We start from the raw sequence: 6,585 nt of genomic DNA, 5'->3' as shown, positions 1-6,585 counted from the left end.
ACAACCTTGATATATGTTATGTATTATCATAAAATACAACTTACATTGCAATATTAAGGATGAACACGAATGCGGCCACTTTCGTTTTACACGGAAACCGTCTAAAATTTAACTAAAATGATAGAATTTTGAAGATTTCAGTAATTTAGCACGACTAAATGGTGCTACAACCCGATATATAATGCATTGTATTGTCAAAAACAGCCCATATTTATGTAGCAGAAGCATTCAACTGTCTAATAAATAACTAAAAGTTTACATTTTAACAATTTTGTAAAACTGTTATATTTTTGGGCCAAAAAGGGGCCTTACCGGACCTTCTCCTTTAACATTCAATAATAGTTGGGAATCAATTGTGGTATCTCTAATTAGTAGTTATTTAAATTTAGTTTTATGTTTTGGCAAATGATATGTTGTCAATAAAGGTTCTAACACACTATTCAATGTTGGTTCATTAACTGTCATAAACACGTGCTTAAAAAAAATTTATATAATGCTAGAATAATGACTAAGATTATTCACAACAGAAGTCATATAGTACGAGTTCGCCATCAAAACAGAATTTAAAGACATTCGAGAATCAAAACATGCACGACTTAGCATGCATATAATAAAATCACATTTTGAGTGAAACGCCCGTTTCAGACTTTTACCAAATTACTATGTTAACAGATGATTTTGTTTGTATGCAGTCTGTAATACATCCCATTTGTCATTCATAAACCAGCTTGAACGTATCCCATTCTTTTAATAAAAACAGCTACAGCGACTTCTGATACATTGTGATAACAGTATGAACAATGCTAGAGTGACAACGATCCTGTGAAATATATATAGTTGCTGAGTTTGAAAAGTTGTGTAAGATCCCACATCAGAAATGAATATTTTTAAATCCGAATTTTATTTTATTACAAATATTAACTTTTCTCTCCATTTAAACGTTATTAATATTATAAATATTGTAATACTCATGTCTTCGAGAAAAAGCATATGTCATATTATTTGCTTCCTCTATAACTATGTTTTTCTTTATTCTGTCCGATACGCCAGATAGTGTTTAATCCCTTTTGTTGACAATTGTTTGATATTTATCTCCGTTGACTTATGCTGTGATATCTACGCATACATGTAACTAGCTCTGACATGGATGGCGAAATAAATTGTGTTCTTCATTTTACGCCGTGTGAGTAAACTATTTCGTTAAAATTTTATCTAATAGACAGTTTGAAAAAAAGGGTTATTTAAAAATGCTTACTAGTTTTACTCCCTCACTTTATGTTTCTGGCTGTCTAAAGTCATTGGCCTGTAATGCACAGGGTGTCGTTTGTTGTTATATACATATGTATTTGTTCATTAATTGTTTTCCATATATCAGGCTGTTTGTTTTCGCACGTTGACATAAAACTGGTTTTTTTTCTATGTCATTTGCATTGGGAGAGTTGCTTCTTGGCAATTATATCACATCATCTTGTTTTCATCTTTGTCGGATCTTTTCTCTTTCTGTTTATATTCATTATTAAAGTAGTATACTTACAAATCTATACAAATCAATATATCAATTTTTCCCTGCAAAATGGTGCACGTATTATCTATCATACGTTTTGTGTCTTTCGACTGATGCACATTCTCATGCAAAGCTGTATTGAAAAACAAACCACAACAACATATTTACATATTTACATGCAGTCAATAATAAAAAAATGATAAATTCTGTGGTGAATGTATTTTATAATTGATATTATAATTTTTTTATTTTTTATTTAAGTCTTCTTTTAATTAAATCTTTACCTTGCGAATTGCTGTGTGTCGCGTTATTGCACATTGACTGAACGTATCAGTGGAGGGTTTAAAAGATCTCACAAAACAGGTTTGACTCTGCGACATGTTCGCGCCTATCCCAAGTCAGAAACCTCTAGCATTTGGTAAACTTGTAAGGTTTTTTTCTCTTAATTTTAGTTCATTTAGTGTGACGTCCATTTTCGCTGAACTAGTATTATTGTATATTATTAAGGAGCCAATTGAAGTTCGTCTCCAGATGCGGGGTTTTCCCACTGTTATGGAAATGAATTGGTGGCCTTTGACTAATTTTCTCCTCTTAGGTCGGGTAGTTATCTATTTGACACATTTCCCCAGTTCCATTCTAAAGTGTATGCATTTCCGGCGTGCATAGATCTGATTTTTTTCTGAGTATAACTTTATTTATGATGTTTCTTGTTTTTCATTCATCAACATTTACATTTTGTTTTATCGGTTTCAAATGTAGGATTAAGAGCAACATTCAAATCACGCAGTGAATGTTTTACAGTTGGTACCGGTAATTGCCGTTCAAGTAAACTAAGGTTAACATATTTATCAAAGTTAAAGTCATAATGAACGAGTGACCGGTGAAAAATAATGTTGTTTAAATTCTTGAACCAATGTATACAAACATCATAAACTTCTGTGCACGATTTTATTATTTTTTTCGCATAAATTTCGTATAATCGTCAATTATTTTTTCAATCGGTCAGTGTTGTTGTGAAAATATAGCAGGCAATTAAATTTCGTGTTTTGAAGCCGACGTTTAACGATTGTCACCTGTTTGTCAACAATCAACAAAAACATGGATATTGAGCACGTGTTTAACATGTACAATCAGATAATAGTTTATTTTAAGGACATTCATGCGTATTGCGATCACCGGATTTTTACGAGATTAGTAACACGGAGGTCACATACGAAAAATATGACGGGGAAATGCTTCCTGAAAGGAAGCAATTAAAATAGAGTAAACTTAAATATGAACAAATTAAAGAATGTTCTTCAGAAAAAAGTATATGTACATAAGTTTTATAAAGAAAGTTATAAAACATATATGCATTATTTTTTTTTTAATTTGAGGTTTCTTATTACTTTAAAGTTTATTTACCATGCAAAATACAATGATTAATATAGTTTTAAATGTGCAGATTTCATATTTGTATGTACATAAATAAACTCATTATAAATACCAGGACTAAATTTTGAATATACGCCAGACGCACGTTTCGTCTACAAAAGACTCAATCAAAATCAGTTGATCAAAAATTCAAAAAATACATTTACCAACTAACTATTTGATAAACGTTTTGTGTTTCTTACTTCTTATGACAAACTGATTTACATATATATTATAATGTTTGAATGTATACACTATCGGTTAAAGCAAACTATGAATGTCTCAGGGTTTGATAAGAGACTATTACTAACCGGTTTATACCTGAGGCCCTATCCGTCTCGTATAAAGTCGCAACATATTTAGAGTGCATTTCTTTCTAACAAAAACGATGCAAACGGCTAAACGTGCAAATGTTTTGATCATTTCTTTCAAACATAAGTTTGCAAAGTTTACATAAACTTTGTCAAACTATTCAAACGATAAAAATGCGTCAGAAGTTTGTCGTTTGTCGTTTCTTAGTAAAAACGCTACATTTGTTTCTTACTTCAATCTGATTAAACGAAGTAGTTGTTTCAACGTTTGTAAAAAGTCTGTTTAGCAACAACATCTGAATGCTTTGTTGAAAGTTCATACAGGGTCAGTAAAGACGTATTAAACGATGTATTTGTTTCTATATTTGTAGCGTTTGGAAAACCACAACAAACGAAACACAACGTTTACAAAATTTTGGTTAGAAAGAAATGTGGCCTTAAGATGTAATACAACAAACGACGCAGGTGGATCAATTTTAGTTTACCTTGTGAAACAAGATATGATCTAAACTTGAATCTCTCGTATGTATCTCCCATTTGTATTTTGATTTATTTCTAAAAGGTTTTCTAATATTTAATCTGTTTTCGAACTATATGTGAGTTTTTAATGGGTCACTTCATTCCAGAATTGGCTTGCCTATCAAAGGAATGTTTAAAGTCATATAAAAAATTATCCAAACCTACACGTACCTTCAAAAACATCTTTTCCCAATAAAATGAGTTGGTCACCATTAGTGGTCCCATAGATACATGCATAGGATACATTTACATCTTGTTTTGTAAGGTTTCTGATGGTAAGAGTATAACAGTTAGATTTAACCTCTCCGTCGTATTTGGCAGCAGCTGTATTGCTATGACTTTTCACATCTGTAAGCAAAGTGTGACGTATTCCATTGTAAAATTGTAAGTTTTAGTTATCAAAATCATTTGTACTGCATATGATTGGAGAACAAATTGAATGAAAGGTATTCAACATATATACAGCTTAACAAATAAACAATATCATAAAGTCATTTTTATAGAACGGGGAAACAGACCAAATCGTAAGGTCAGTGTGATTAAAAATGGGGGGATTAGGAATGACAAACTTAACGGACTCAAAATCAAAACAGGTAAAAAGGATGTACAGTGTTGTTAACTCAGAAACACATAAGTGTATACAATATTTACAGAGATATCTTATTTTCAAATTCTAGATACGGTGCTTCTTATCCCGGAATAGACTATTTTGAAAACTAGAAACTTGCTAAAAATCAAAAGTAAGATATACCAAAATTGAGGACTTTAAATATAATAAAACTTGATTTTTTTCAAATCTTTTAAACGAACAATGGAGCTTTCTCTACTATGTGTGAGACTTTTTGAAGATTATTTTATATTTTTGCAGTGTCAGGTTAGTATGATGTAAACTATCATATACATTATAATCAGCAATCCATATATACTTTGTGCATGTTCTATTGTGTTAAACTATGTCTATTTTATACTTGTAACAAAGGTAGTGCGTACTAAAAGATACATATTATCAACAAATATTTATTCATCATATCTCTGAAACAACTCGTCTTTGGAAAACAAAATGATAATTCCTACTTTTTATGAACAATTTAGACATTTTCTTTTAAATAATGCTTAACGAGTAGTACGTGGCAAACGATCATTCGACTGGAATGAAATAGAAACTAGTCTAACAAAAGAAATGAATAGCTGTAAAATTGAAACTCTTTTATATTAGTAGGAACTGGTGAGAAACACATTAATAGATAGAATGAATAAATTGTACAAATGAATATGGTGTGATGTATAAATATAGAGATAGATGCTAAATATATAGATAGATTTCAATTGTTAATAATGGGAGTTTTTTCTTTCATTTGCATTTCCCGCCACAAATGAGACTGTAATATTACCCCGTCGTTGCTTCGCTTGGCAACTTAGGTTGTTACTACAGGTGATAAATACAATTTGTTTAAAATTTTAAAAAAATGAAAATAAAAAAATGAAAATAAAAATAAAAAATCAAGCGTTCTATTGTTTATAATTTTTCAAATTTGTTCTGATTATTTTGATATTTTTATTGTTGGCACAAAAATGGAGCAAAATTAAAAATTCTTGCAATTTTCAATGATAGTTAGAATTGTTCTAGTAACACACAACTAATAGCTACCATGGCTACTATATACATGATATAATATAAGGTTTGTTTGTCCATAGTTTACCTGTTTTATCATTAACATAATGAAAGAACATCATAACTACAAGTGATATGAAATGTTTCATATCTTAAATCTGAAATATGAAATAACATTACGTAATCATTAAAGTATCTATATTCTCGATATTCAAAACTTACGGCAGATGATCTTTTAAGACAAATGGCATGCTGTGTTGATAAATTGGATTCTATGCGAAAGCAAATTTACAGATCTAACATTGTTGGGTTGATGTTTAGACGAGTTGTATATACATAATGTACACAGCCATGTACCACCATCATTGATGGCGATCCGATGGATTAATCTGTTGTAGAGTTGTCACCGACTCAGACGTACTTATAAATATAATTATTTTCTGTGACTGTATCTTACATTAATTTGTAGGATCTTTTACTATAGATAATTGAGCTGATCTGTAACAATAACATTTCTATGCCTTATATATCATGTACTTTAGTACGCTGCTAGATTAAAACTGACGAGGAAAGGTAACACACGGCCACTGACAGCTTTATTATTGTAGAGCCCAGGTGGTCGTGTGGTCTAGCGGGACGACTGCAGTGCAGGCGATTTTGTGTCACGATATCACAGTAGCATGGGTTCGAATTCCGGCGAGGGAAGAACCAAAAATTTGCGAAAGCAAATTTACAGATCTAACATTGTTGGGTTGATGTTTAGACGAGTTGTATATACATTATGTACACAGCCATGTATCACCATCATTGATGGCGATCCGATGGATACATCTGTTGTAGGGTTGTCACTGACTCAGACGTACTTATGTATATATATATATATTATATATCTGAGTCTGAAAGATTGTGTAACAATACCGATAAATAGGTTCTAATTGAGGTTTTTCCGTTCACTTTGAGGAAAGACCTTACTTTATTACGAAAAACGAAGGGTTAAATTTGTCCAGGCCCGTACCCCAGTTCTTCGTTTACTTAAACATGTTATTTGAAACTGTCCACACTTCATTACTTTATTGTGTCTGTTCAGCTGTACAAGACAACACACTTAATAGGCTCTTCAAAAGTGTTGTTGGTAGATTTCAGACAAATATAAGTTGAAAATGGACACAATGGGATAAAAGATGCATATTGATATACATGATTGTATAAATATTTGACAAATTTAA

The 6,585-nt window shown here is 31.1% G+C and overlaps 1 long non-coding RNA gene across 1 annotated transcript; it reads right to left on the bottom strand.

Annotated features, from left to right (window-relative positions):
* Positions 1-225: 225 nt before the first annotated feature.
* LOC143057460 (uncharacterized) lies at positions 226-4,116 on the bottom strand. The gene is made up of 3 exons (XR_012972721.1): positions 3,919-4,116; positions 1,535-1,637; positions 226-820 (listed from the first exon to the last, which is right to left on the bottom strand). It is a non-coding gene; the product is annotated as an uncharacterized LOC143057460 (long non-coding RNA).
* Between the last annotated feature and the right edge of the window lie 2,469 nt (positions 4,117-6,585).

This window comes from Mytilus galloprovincialis, chromosome 13 (genome assembly GCF_965363235.1).
Source record: "Mytilus galloprovincialis chromosome 13, xbMytGall1.hap1.1, whole genome shotgun sequence".
NCBI classification, from domain to species: domain Eukaryota; kingdom Metazoa; phylum Mollusca; class Bivalvia; order Mytilida; family Mytilidae; genus Mytilus; species Mytilus galloprovincialis.
Note: the sequence above shows the minus strand (reverse complement) of the source record. Positions and strands in the feature narration are given on the sequence as shown.